Source organism: Telopea speciosissima, chromosome 2 (assembly GCF_018873765.1).
Source record: "Telopea speciosissima isolate NSW1024214 ecotype Mountain lineage chromosome 2, Tspe_v1, whole genome shotgun sequence".
Taxonomy (NCBI): Eukaryota; Viridiplantae; Streptophyta; class Magnoliopsida; order Proteales; family Proteaceae; genus Telopea; species Telopea speciosissima.
Window position 1 is genome coordinate 66,394,355 of NC_057917.1, and position 14,821 is coordinate 66,409,175.

Here is a 14,821-nt window from a genome sequence, read left to right on the forward strand (position 1 = left end):
CCGTCAGATCAGAATATTTGTATTTGCCTAAAGCCTCCACCGTGGACTGGTGGGTCCCAACTATGTCAAGTAATCTAAGAAACAGTTTCAGTCTTTTCCGTTCTCTCTTCAATCGTCACGCTTTGCTTACTTTCTTCGTATATTCTTCTTTCTCTTCTGCTATGAGTTGCCCCGATCTTCTCATAGCGGAATCTAGTGTTTCCTTCTTCACTCTCCTTTGTTCAAACGCTTCTATCCGAGGATGGAAACACAGGAAGGTTAAAGCAAGGTTGGTTCCGTCAGGTAGGAAGTAGTTGACAGTGATGTGATTCTTGGCCTACATTTTTTAATCTTCTGTTCTCCCTTCTCTATACACTCTTTTTTTATGCAATTTTGCGCTTACATTTCACTCTTCTATCGTCGACACCTACTTCTTATCTTATATTTGAATTCAACTACAAATATTCTGCTGGAATGCTTTTACTGGCTGGTGGGTCGCTCTTATAGTTCACGTTTCTCATGCACGTTGGACATGAGAGACAAGAAATTTGATTTAATCTGTGTCGGGCATAGAGGTTGATGCAATTCTTTTGAATATATTCTTAATTATGCTTTGGTGGTTAGATATATTTTTGTGTTTTTTGGGCCTTTTCTCTGTGTATTTTAGCGGTTTGACTTATAGGACTATGGTTCTAAACGGAAGAGTTGCCAAAATAGCAGTAGAAATATAGAAACTCAGATAACCTATTTCTTACTGATCAAGGCCATTTAGAGACAAGTCTAATGGGAAAGCAGGGATCTCTCAGAAGCCCACGTCTTCCCTTGGAAAGTAAAGCCATCTGTAGGAAGGACTAACTACCAGAGCAGATACTCAGAAAACTTATCAGGCAGGGAGACTTATTTTGGAAGGAGAGCATTTGGGGGAGATTACGTACGGAGCGAATCAGTTTTGATTAATGAGCTGAAGAACGATACCGCAAAAGTTGGTGCATCTAAGGGCAATTGTAGTGCAAAAAGACAGAAATGGCTTTATAAGTATGTGTGGTCGACTGCAGTTGCTTTTGGGTTGATGGGTTCCCTTTTTCTTCTTGATTCCCTTATGCTCTCTATTATTCATTCTATGAATCTTCAGAATAGTTCCTCTCAGAGAAAACAAAACAGGGTTGAGGTATGACTTTTCATGTCAATATGTTGTTATACTTGGTGAAGCCATTACTGGTTGTTGTGGGGTTAATTGTCTGTCTTTGCAATCCTTACTTGCAGCTTCTGTTGGAGCTTCTTTTTTGGATTATTCTGTTGGAATTCAATAACTTGCAGAATTTCATCTATTGCATCTTAGATTGACCAGCTCATCTTGGTTTCCTTGATTCCACTCTAACAGCTGTCACTTTGTTCTGTAGTTTGTTGGTCTCATTTCTTTTCTTTAAATTCTCGTTGAGGCTTTTTCTACATTTTTCCCTTTAATTTGTTTTGTCCTCCCCCCCCCCCCCCCCATCTTGTTCCTGTATGTTCCAGCATGTTAATCAATTGATATTGTGGATTTTTCTACTGCATTCCCTCTTGTAGTGGGATATCATTGGTTTACAAGCTCAGTCAAATAGCAAAGCCAGCTGCATTTTATAAGGACTCAATTCTAGCTTAAGGTTCTATTGTTCTTTCTAAAGCTAAGAAAAGTTTAGAAAAACTCAGAGAAACTTGATGGTGCTTTCTTGACTAAAATAAATTCTCTCATAGAATACCAATAAGATCTGAAAGTCTTATGTGGAAGCAAAAAAGACTTTTATATCTCTAATTTCTATTAAATCTGATCTTGAGTTTAATCTGCTTGAGCCTTGAGTTGAACCAAACTATACGGGTAGGTGATATTTCTAAAATCCTATTGTGACAAGAGATTTTTTTTTTTTGTGTGTGTGTGTGTGGGGGGGGGGTTGGTGTGTGTGGTACCCAATCAAGACAACGATTATAGAAGTACTGTGCATATAGAGATGTAAATGGATTGCCGAATATTCAGATTTGATCCATGGTTTTCATGTGTTTATTCAAATATTTATCCTGCTAATTGGATACCAGATACAAATTCTGATATTTTTTGGTATCCAGTTGGTAATTGAATTTAGGAATTGATATATCTGCTCCAATTTTATTTATTTATATCCATAAAATAGAGCTAATTATGTAATTTTTTATTAGGATTTACATTATAAAAATTAACATATATTATGCATTTGGATATCCAAATCCTTGGCAGATTCAATTCAGATACTCAAATGGAATATCCATCAGATATTGAATCAAATTTAGCTAGCGGATGTGCTAATCGGATATGAATTTGATTCTGGTGTATCCGCTCTAAATTTGCTCTGTTTTCGTCCCAATGTGGATATGGTAGTTACTCGTGTTGTTGGTGGAATTATTTGTCTTTTTCCCAAAAAGGGTTGTTTGGTTGGGCTGAACCCACACAACTATGACGAATGAAGAGAAAAAATAAGAGAAGTAAATCTTCCATTTCATTAGTTCAGGAGATTCATCAAACAAACTGTAGGGTGCCCTGGAAATCATCAGCTGAACATAAGAAACAATAGAACAAGGGCTTTTGTCCAAGTAAACAGTGAGCAAGATTCCAGTGCATGGATCCACTCTGCCTTCCTAGTAAATCTTAAATAAGAGTCTCTGACACCACAATGACAAAAATTCTCAACATTCTCTTCATGTTTATATAGTTCTTAGTTTCGGTGCTTGTACAATATTAACTTATCATCCATCCTTATGTTCTTGTCTCCAAGCTTCTGATACTGCCCACTTTACATCCTTATGTCTTCATTGTTATCTAGAGATTATTCGTCTTACAGTGCTTGAAATATACTGAAGGGCCCTTGTGTCTCAGTTTCAATAGGCCTATTAAATCCACCACACACTGCTGATTCTAATTTGATAATGTCTATGCAAAATGGCTTCTTGAATCGACTTGTGATAAAACATACTTGCATCCATCATCCGCTAGTTGCATTCTGGCATTATTCATCATACTTGCATCTATCATGGGCAGGTTGCATTTGGCATTATTTTATGAGGACTTCATTCTGTGGGTTATATGGATAGGTATTTTATGGAACACAGTTTTAAAAATTGGATTTTGATAAATGAATTGGCCTCGAAGGAGAGTTCATATTGAAAAATGCATGTGCAGTCAAACTGGTGCATCTTTCTGAAAATTTGTATAACATTCGCTTTGTTTAATTTATGTCATTTATCCATTTTTTTTTGACATTGATCATACTAGAATATGATATCTGATATTAAATTATGTTCTTTGACAAGGCTTGGTATGTAGTACATAAAACATTAGTATGCAACCATAAGTATTGTTTGAAAATATAAACACAAGTAAATATCATATTATGTAATACTATTATATACTGTCAGCATATGAACAAATACATGCTTCTCTTGCTAACTGAGCATGCTTCAGTTACCTTCTATCTTCGCCCGTTTTGACTATGCTGTTGTATATTATGCTTTTCTGTTTTTCACATGATTCCCCGATTACTTGTCTTTGAAAGCAATTGTATAGAGGAAAGTGCTAATCCACAATACCAGTAATGGTCCGAATCTTGTGCGGTCATTCTGCCATTTGGGGAACTAATTTGTTGATTTAGTATCTATGACCAAGTGGTCACAGGTTGGTGCAACGGTAAGGTTGCTCCATTGTGACCAAGTGGTCACGGGTTCAAGTCTGGAAACAGCCTCTTTGCTCTTTGCTCTTTGGGGTAAGGCTGCGTACATTATGACCCTCCCCAGACCCCGCGGGGTCCTCGTGCACTGGGTACGCCCTTTGTTATGATGCTTCATAGCTTGAGTTCATCCAATTGATGATCGTGTTTGTAATTTTCAAAGTATAATCAAGATTGAATTATTTTCCTGCTGACATTCTTTTATTTCAATGTGTAGCTTGCATTCTTTCCACACCAAAATAAGTATGTTTTCTTAAATGGGAAAAGTGTATCTGGTCGGCCTAATCACTGTTACATGGCATATTGGATGGGGCCCAAATTTTTTGGACAGGGAGACCCCTAGGTCCCCTGCTTACATGTCAAGTTTCAGCGCAAACAAAGTTTTTCCTAGGGGCAAAATAGAGCATAGAAAATCCTAGACTATGGGAGAGTACACTGTACTGGTTGGAGTACCATAGGCATGCATAGACATACATGGGATGTATGCCAATACACGGTGGAGTTTATGGTCCAATTTGAGTTTGAAATTTGACATCTGGCCTATCAAGACTATCCTTTATCTATCTTGTTGGAATATGGGTATTTGGGTATTACGTGTGACATGGGTCGATCCATGATATAAGATCGACCCGTGGGGTGTTATTTCTATTTTAGTTATTTTTCCTTTCCTAGTTCTATTCTAGCTCTATTTAACTAGTTAGAATTAGAGTTATATTTGGGCTGTGACACTGTGCACGTGAACAGTGTCGTGAACAGTGTTTTTCTTTGTAATCTCTTTTATTATTATTATTATAAATAGAGAGCTTGACTGATCTCATTGATCAATTAAGCCATTCACTAATTTCTACATGGTATTAGAGCCTAAACTCGATATCTGAGAAATTAATTCTGCTCTCCTCCATCGTCTCCCTCCACAATTGATCTCTCCTAGATCAACTAACCCATTACCCTAAAACCCTAAATCAACCGAGACCCTCCTTCTCTCTTCCCTTCTCTCGTTTCCATTATTTCATTGGGGCAGTACTTTGAGGTGATCTAAATATGATCTAGTACTTGCCCTAGAGTTTACCTCCTTTACTTTATCCTATTTTATGATCTCCATGCACAGTGAGATCCATGTTTGAAGACTGAAGCACTGCAGATTTTTTTTAGAAGACCTGCAGATTTATTTCTCTCGAAGACCTGCAGTATTTTTTTCTCCATGTTTGAAGACTGAAGCACTGCAGAATTTTATTTAGAAGACCTGCAGATGTTTTAAGACCTGAAATTTTTTTTCTCGAGACCTGCAGATTTTTTTCCCGAGACCTGTAGAATTTTTTTTCGAGACCTACAAATCCATATTGTGCGAAGATCTGCAGGCTCCTTTTTTCCTTTTTTTTGAAGACCTGCAGCTGTTTTAAAACACCTGCAGCAATTTTTTATTGAAGACCTGCAACAGCTTTTTTGTTGAAGATCTGCAGATTTTTTTTGCAGGAGTGCAATATTTTTTTGAAGCCCTGCAGATTTTTTTCTGTATATAGATCTGGAGCTTCTCTTTGTTTGACAACATTGTAGTTGTTTCTTTATACAACCTGCAGAGTTTATTTTAAAGCACTGCTGCCTATTGCAGAATATTCTGCAAATTCCTGCACTTCTCAGTTACTGAAGTTCTATCAGTATGCCTGATTCAGCTGCATCCACTGCTACCACCAACACTGGCCAATCTTCTACACAAGGGACCCATCATGATTATCCCTCTTTTCCAGTCAGCCCGATAAAGCTCGATGGCACTAATTATTTACTTTGGTCTACACAAATGTTCTTTCCATTGATTCAAGGGGCTATAAAGGATATATATATGGTACCACTGTCAAACCAAGTGAAGCTGGTATATTACATGACAAGTGGAGTTCCAGCAACTCTCTTGTTATGGCTTTTCTTCTCGGTCGCAATGACTCCATCCATTGCTGTGGCTATACACTACTTGATTGATCATGCAAAATTTGGAAAGTTGCTTAACGGTACCTATTCCCAGGTAGAGAATGATGCACAAGTTTATGATATTCAACGAAAACTCCATGCAACCAAAGCAGGGTGAACTTACTTTATCCGAATACTCATGTGAACTCCGTAGCTGGCAAGAGCTTGACTATTATGATAACTTTCACTTGATTGTCCTTCGATATTACCAAATTTCAGCTTAGGGAGGATAAATTCGAGTATACACTTTCTTGGTGCCTTAATGTGGAATATGATCAGCTTCGGTCTCAAGTTCGAGTCGTTCACCTTTTCCCACTTTGGAGCAAGCCTACTCTACGATCAATTGGAAGATACTCGTCGTTCCACCATGTTACCAACTACACGACCAGATAGATCTCGCTTTAATTTCTTAGGGGTGGCTCTTTAGTACTAGTACACGTTCCTCGTCCAGAAGGAACCTCTTAAATGTACTCATTGTGGAAAGGAACGACATACTGTGGATTTTTGCTGGAAGTTACATGGTCGGACATCTGACTCTTCTGATGGTCGTAGTGGTGGTCGTGATTGAGGCCATGGCCGTGGTCGTGGTGGCACACAGGCCCATCTTTTTGAAGCTACTGAAACAGCCCCTACTACCACACTTTCTGCAGAGGAACTTGCTGCCTTTCGTCGTATAATGACTACCTTCGCCTCTTCATCGCTCTGCCTCTACCTCATTGTGGTTCCCTCTTACGAATCGAACCTTGTTTTCTCCAAACCAGGTATTTCTTTTGCTGGTCATTGTGCTTCGGCATTATCTCATCTTTGGATAATCGATTCCGGAGCTACTAACCACATGACTGGTCAATCCAATTTATTTTTTCGTTATTCTCCCTGTTCAGGCAAAGATAAAATTAAAATAGCTGATGGTTCTCTTTCCTTTGTTTTAAGGAAAGGAGCCATCCATTGTTCTCCTTCTTTATCTTTGTCTTCTGTTTTACATGTTCCTAAGTTAACTTCTAATTTGCTTTCTATCAGTAGTTTGACATCTAATCTCAATTGCAAAGCTATTTTTTATCCTTCACATTGTGTCTTTCAGGACTTGGGGACAGGGAGAACGATTGGAACTAGTAAAATGTGTGGTGGTCTCTACTTGCTTGACGATGATCTTATCTCTCATGCTATTACTATGTCTGGCCAGGCTCTTACTGCTACTTCCGTTGAACATCATTTATCTGAATTGCACCGATGGCATCGTCGACTGGGCCATCCACCTTTAGGAACCTTAGCTAAGATTTTTCCTATTTTATTTCAGCATTGTAACCTTCACTCTTTATTCTGTGAGGCTTGTGTTTTTGCAAAACAAACTCGTTTTGTTTATTCTAGTTCAAATAAAAGATGTTCTAAGCCTTTTTCTATGATTCATTCTGATGTCTGGGGTCCCTCACGTACCTCTTCTATTTCTGGCTTTAAGTGGTTTGTCACCTTTATTGATTGCCACACACGCACCACTTGGGTTTACTTAATGCGACACAAGAGTGAAGTTTTTTCCTGTTTTAAAGTCTTTTATAGCATGGTTCAAACTCAGTTTCAAGCTACCATTCAAACTCTCAGGAGTGACAATGGTCGTGAATATTTAGATGGAGCCTTTCAATTATTTCTTGCTACTCAGGGTATTATTCATCAAACTAGTTGCGTTGACACTCCACCCCAAAATGGAGTGGCTAAACGCAAAAATAGACATCTTCTTGATGTAGCTCGCTCTATTATGTTTGAAATGCATGTTCCTTCTCATTTCTGGGGGGAGGCTGTTTTAACAGCTGCTTATCTTATCAATAGGATGCCCTCTCGGGTACTTGACTATAAATCTCCTCTTGATCTTTTGGAAAGGTCTTCTTCTTATATTATTCCTCCCAAAATTTTTGGGTGTGTTTGTTTTGTTCGAAACCACTATTCCCATGGCAAACTTGATCCCCGCGGTCTCCGCTGTATTTTCATTGGTTATTCTCCTACCCAAAAGGGGTATAAATGTTATCATCCTGCATCTCGTCGTGTTTTTGTTTCCATGGATGTCGTTTTTCATGAGGCCGTGGCTTTCTTTCCATCTTCGGCACCTCTTCAGGGGAAGTCCATTCCTACTCTAGAAGAAGTGCCGATTCCCATTCCTCCTCTCTACATGAACCTATTGATGACTATCATGTACCTTTAAATAATGATGTTCAAGGGGAGCAGCAGGTACAGCCAGTGAAAGATTTCACACAACAGTATTATCGAAAGAAAAAAGGGCAACAACAGCCCACCATTGTAGCATTACCAGACCAAGAGTTGTCCTCTGACCCAGGATCGAATGACACCTCCTCTGGTAATATTTCTAATCCTTTAGATGCTGCTACTTCTCCTATTACTTCTGATCCATCACTTGATCTACCCATTGCTCTTAGAAAGGGAAAAAGGTCTTGTACGCAACATCCAATATCACAGGTTGTTTCGTATGAATCTTTATCCCCATCATTTTATGCTTTTGTTTCCTCTTTATCCTCTGTTTCCATACCACAGACTTGGCAGGAGGCATTTGCAGATACTAGGTTGAAGGAGGCCATGATCGAAGAAATGCTAGCTCTAAAGAAGAGTGGTACATGGGATCTTGTCACACTTCCACCACAAAAGAAGCTGTGTGGCTGCAAGTGGGTCTTTGTAATTAAACAAAAAGTCGATGGGCGTTGATCGTTTTAAAGCAAGGCTGGTTGCTCGCGGATTTACTCAGACATATGGGATAGATTATTTGGAGACTTTTACACCTGTTGCCAAAATGAACACTATCAGGGTAATTCTCTCTTGTGCTGTGAACTTAGGATGGAGTCTACAGCAGCTTGATGTTAAAAATGCCTTCCTCCATGGTGAATTAGAGGAAGAGGTATATATGGATGTCCCTCCTGGGTTCTCATCTGCTGCAACTCATGGCAAAGTTTGTAAACTTAGGCGTGCGTTGTATGGGCTGAAACAATCACCACGTGCATGGTTTGATCGTTTTCAGGCAGCGATGTTGAAATTTGGTTATAAACAAAGCAATGCAGATCACACTTTATTTATCAAAACATCGGGCAGCATTATTACTCTCCTCCTAGTATATGTCGATGATATAATTGTAACTGGAAATAACCCTGTTGAAATTTCCAAGTTGAAGAATTATTTGGCCAAGGAATTTGAGATTAAGGATCTAGGCATACTTCGCTATTTTCTAGGGATTGAAGTGGCCCATTCTTCTCAAGGGCTGTTCTTATCTCAACGCAAGTATACTCTAGATCTTCTTTCTGAAACTGGCATGTTAGGCTGTTCTCCTGTGGATACTCCCATTGAGGCAAATGCTCGTTTCCGAGACACTGATGGTGAACTAGTGGACAAAGGGAGATATCAGAGGCTAGTTGGGCGACTAATTTATTTATCTCACACTAGACCTGATATTGCCTATGCTGTGAGTCTTATCAGTCAATTTATGCATGATCCCCGGTCTAATCATCTGGAAGCAGTATTCAAGATTTTGAGATACTTGAAGTCGGCTCCTGGTAAAGGAGTATTATTCTCTCATCATGATCATCTACAGATTGAGGCCTACACTGACTCAGATTGGGCTGGTTCCCATGATCGAAAATCCACCACAGGTTACTGTACATTTGTGGGTGGAAATTGTGTTACATGGCGCAGCAAGAAGCAAACAGTGGTGGCCCTTCTAGTACAGAGGCTGAATTTAGAGCTACGGCTCTTGGTATTTGTGAACTATTGTGGCTCAAGATTTTCTTACAAGATTTGAGTATTCCTATTACTCTGCCTATGCGACTCTATTGCGACATGCGACTCTATTGCGACAGTATATAAGCAATAAGCATTGCCCATAATCCAGTGTAGCATGATAGGACGAAACATATTGAAATTGATTGTCATTTTATCAAGGAGAATCTGGATAATGGGACGGTTTGTGTTCCTTATGTGCAATCTGGGGAACAGTTGGCTAATGTGTTCACCAAAGGCTTAAGTGGAAAAGTTTTTCAACCTCTAGTGTGCAAGTTGGGCATGACTGATAACTACGCACCAACTTGAGGGGGAGTGTTGGAATATGAGTATTTGGGTATTACGTGTGACATGGGTCGATCCATGATATAAGATCGACCCATGGGGTGTTATTTCTATTTTAGTTATTTTCCCTTTCCTAGTTCTATTCTAGCTCTATTTAACTAGTTAGAATTAGAGTTATATTTGGGCTGTGACACTGTTCACGTGAACAGTATCATGAACAGTGTTTTCCTTTGTAATCTCTTTTATTATTATTATTATAAATAGAGAGGTTGACTGATCTCATTGATCAATTAAGCCATTCACTAATTTCTACATATCCAATAGTCAGAATTGCCACATCATTCTGCCAAGTGGCAAAATTTTGTCAACAGTTATAGGAAATTTGTCTTGACAGGGCCTTGAAGTAGCATTTTTACCTTCTTAAATAAGATGCATTTAATTATTTTGTATTATACAATGACCACCCATCCTTTTTAAGCTAAGATATCTTATATTGTATACTAGAGTTTTGAAGAAATACATTCATGTCTGTTGCATCCAATCTGTTTTACTTTTAGCTTTTATTTTGCTAGAGTTTGGCTGGATTGGAGCACATGATATCACAGTTAGAATTGGTCAACCATTTGATACAGGGATGAAAATAAATTCTTGTAGATATGTCTCTGCATTTTTATTGTGAATCTTTCTCCTATGATTCAACATGGATTATGGTTGTTTGTTATATGTAAGTGTGCATCTCAATTCAAGTTTTCATGATAAAAAAATATGACATGCTTGAAAGCAGTGCAAACTAATCTGAGGTTGTAATCTGTGCTCTTGAAGGATGAGAGGGCTGATTTTGTCAATGAAGCAAAAACTCCCATACTGATGTATGGCAGGCTTCTAAATTTGTCATTCAGTGTGCTTGCAGAGGTATATTAATTAAAAAAAAAAAAAAAAGATCTTACCATGCATATCCGTATTAGATGTCTGAACATATGACTGATCTTTTATGGTATCTGTCACCTTAATTATGAAACAGAAAGAGTTGATTCATGATTCATCAACAATGTGGGGGGAACCATATAAACAGGCATCTGCATGGAAACCTTGTGCGGGTAAAACTAGTACCTTACACCAAGGTAACCTTGTCAGTTTGTTAACTATCTCAGTAAAGTTAATGTTTTGATTCTTTATTAAAAGTAGGCTTTATATATGACAACTTAACAATGATGTGACTAAGACTCACGAGTTGTCATCCATTCTTTGTCATATTCTAGTCGTGTACATAATAAGTTGTTCTCCTCCTCCCTTTCATTTCCATGCCCCTTCATTTTTTTGCAGGTAAGCACTCTGGAAGCATGGGCTTTATATTGGTAAGCGCAAATGGTGGTCTCAATCAACAACGAGTTGCTGTAAGGCTCTAAATTGCTTAATCACCTCTTCTTTATTATTAGAGAATGAAGCAAACATTGAAAGTATTAATAATTTGTTGAATCAAAATTTTATGTTCCATGGATGGGGTCCTGCATAACTAAATATTACAAAGAAAATATTATCAATGGGAAGAGTATTTAAGGAACCAAACTTTTGCCTCCGTAAGTAACTAGGACATGAAAATGCGGTTTAGTATTGAACACTGCAGCTGATTTGAAATCTACTTAGGCTTTGATACATAAAAGAGTCCTTGGTGTACATGTAGAACATGAGCATGGGTGTTAAACAAGGCAAAATTTTGAAAAATGAACGTCTTTGCTACATAGATGCCAGTGTTTCTTTGGCACCTCCAGTCCATGCTTGGATAATAGTTTGTCAGGTCAGCAACCACCATAAAAGCTTTGGAAAAGTTTCTTTATGATGATTTTACCACTCCATAGATCATATGTTGTTTCTTTTTTCTTTTGATTTTTCTACTTCATTTACCAAAAAGTAATGATTTGAGGCAGGTTTACCTACATGGCTGGATTAATAACAAATGTAGCTGTTGCAAAACCTAGTCTGACAAACCAAGACCTGTAGAGAAGAAGGAAAGAAGTAGAGGAGAAGAGATGGAGAAAAAAGAAAAGGGCTCACAGTTTGTGTGTGTATACACAAATTGTGAGTCTTGGCAGTGTATTTATAATTTCTATGACTCATAAGAGTCATTATCAATTACAACTAGAAATAAGAAACCCCCATCAGCAACAATACTTAACAACTTAAACACCACCACATATGATAAACATCACCATGACTCATAACACATATCTAAACACTACCACAATTTATACACATCACCATGACTACAAAAATATCACCATAACTGCTAAACATCACCATAGCTTCAGCACTCCTCCTCAAGCTGGAGCATACATATATCTCCTAGGTTGCAACTTGGAACAATAAGAATAGACACAACCAGCAGAAGCAAACTTGAACATATATATCAGTTGTAGAATCCAGTAGCCACAAAAAGAACTTCTTTCCAATTGCAGCATCAACGAAATCATAGCAGCCACCAGCACAACAACAATGCAAATTCTTCGTGAAGAAGAAATCCAGATATCAATATGTGCGGTAGGAAATACCATCCACAGGCCTGAAAATGGCAACAACAATAGCAACAGTAGAAGCCCAGAAAATACCAATAGGTGAAGATGAATTAATCATTGCTGCAGGCCAGAACACTTCAACTACAGTAACAAAAGCCCAAAAGGTAGCAGCAGGGGAAGATGTTGTGGGCTAAAAGTCTTCAATGAGAAGACAAAGCAAATAATCTCCAATAAGGAGACACTGGAAATAACCTTCACAAAGAAGGCAAACAAATAATCTTCACAAGGAAGACACAGGAAATAATCTCCTCGAAGGAGACACAATAATCTTCAATACAGAGACCCAAATCTACACGAAGGAGACATAAATAATCTCCAACATGGAGACAGGAAAATCTTGAAATAAGAAGACATGGGCAGATAATCTTCAATAGCTCCAATCTCCCCCTCATGTGTAGCACTACACATGGGCAAATAACATAGGGGAGAACAAGATAGTCCAGTCATCATATCGTAGCAACCATCATCATCCATATGCATACCATAGTAATATGAGAGCTGACCACAGAAATATCATATCCCATCTTCAAGAAACAGCACATATTGCAAGACAGTACAGCAGCCATCAACAACACATCTATCAAACCAGCAACTCCACTTAATAATATAATAATCCAGAAACTCCAGCCACAGGTCAAATCAGATCAGAAGGCATAATAGAATAATATAATCTTCAAGAAACAGCAACTTATATCGCAGTGCAACTCATATCAAATCTCAGATTTAATAACAAACTTCAATCACAGAATACCAAAATAATGAACCATGTCCGCAGGCCAAAGGATAGGGAAGAACCATCAATAGGTCAGCATTGCAGGGAAGAAAAACCAACACAACATAGAGCATATTAAAGAATTCTTCATAAAACAAAATCTACAGTTCTGATTTTAACAAAACCCTGGTCGGGTGCCCCTTTTAATGAGTAGAACAAACCCTAAAATATGAGAATGATCCAACGAAGCAGGGGGGGTAAGGCTGCGTACATTTGCCCCTCGCAGACCCTGCAGTAGCAGGAGCCTTGTGCACTGGGACGCTCTATTCTCTCTTTTTTTTATCCAATGGATGAATAGGCTGATATATGGTTACTCAGAAATACTAACTTTTAAATTGCAGAAATTAGCAACTGGCAGGATATACCAATCCAATGAACTAATCAGAACCAAATCTGGGTCGATGACTATGCTTAGTCAAGTGACATAAACCCCAAAATATTTCAGTGATTCAATGGCTGGATCTAGTGAAAAGACCAATATTCAGGTGCAAAAGTTCGACAAGAGTTCTGAAGGAACGCAGCGGAAGGGTTTTCCAACACTGTCACCATGAGAGCTAAGTGGAAGAAGAAGCGTATGAGGAGGTTGAAGAGAAAGCGCTGAAAGATGAGACAGCGATCGAAGTAGAACTCAAGGTCTGCTCATGGCGGTTTAACTCTTAGGAGTCGCTTTGTTTCAATTTTTATTTTAGTTTTTTTTTTTTTTTTTGGGGATCTTTTTGTTGATTTTCACCCTGGTCTTCTTTAAGCGGGGTGGATAGAAACCGTGGCTAGTGTATTTGGTTTAGTATTTTAATGCGTTTAGTGGATTAATATTTCCTTCTAACTCTATTAGATAAGAATGTGGTTTCATCTTTACCAAAAAAGATAAGAATGTGGTTTCATCATGATTATGCTCCAACTTTTTTTCTAATGTACGAGATGGAGATGAATGCAATTTGTGATTCACTTATTCAGCATTTCAAAAAAAAAAAAAAAAAAAACTGCAAAAATTACGCCTAAAACAAGGTTGCCGCAAGGTAGAGGATCTTTACCAATATAGAACAAAATAATTCAGATTGCAGTGAGCATAGAAAACAAATCAAATCAGTTCTGTTAAACACTTCATAAAAGGGCGTACCTAGTGCACGAGGCTCCCTCCACTGCACAGGGTCTGGGGAGGGTCATAATGTATGCAGCCTTACCCTGGATTCGTGGACAGGCTGTTTCCAGATCAAATCAGATCTGTTAAACGCTTCATGCTCAACATAAAAAAATAGAACATCATCCGCAGGAGATCACAATGCACAAGCCAAGAACAACTATCATAGACTGGAAGAAAAAAAAAAAAAGAAGATGATCCAGGAACCAACAATCGCAAAGCAGGAAAAACCTTCTATTGCAAGGTGAAAATTGGTTTCCATCAAGAAACCAGTAGCAGTAGGTTCACTGATGCAAGAGCACCAATCGAATCATCAAGAACTTTAAATACAGAACAGCCGCAGTAAGAGGCAGAGCAACATGTGCAGAACAGAAACCGAAAGGGGTAAAGCTCCACACCTGAAATAACAAGCACAAGAAACCCTAGTTTTTTCCCCCCTTTTTCTTCTTCATCGCTCTGATACCATGTTGCAAAACCTAGTCCAACAAACTAGGAGCTGTAGAGAAGAAGAGAAGAGAAGGGGAGAGAAGAAAGGAGAACCAAGAGAGAGAGAAGAGATGGAAAAAAAAGAAAAGGGCTCATGGTTTGTGTGTATATACAAACCGTGAGTCTTGGCTGTGTA

General features: G+C 38.4%; 1 pseudogene; it reads left to right on the forward strand.

The window, feature by feature from the left end:
* Positions 1 to 553: 553 nt before the first annotated feature.
* Positions 554 to 14,821, forward strand: part of LOC122651379 — a 32,388-nt pseudogene continuing 18,120 nt past the window's right edge.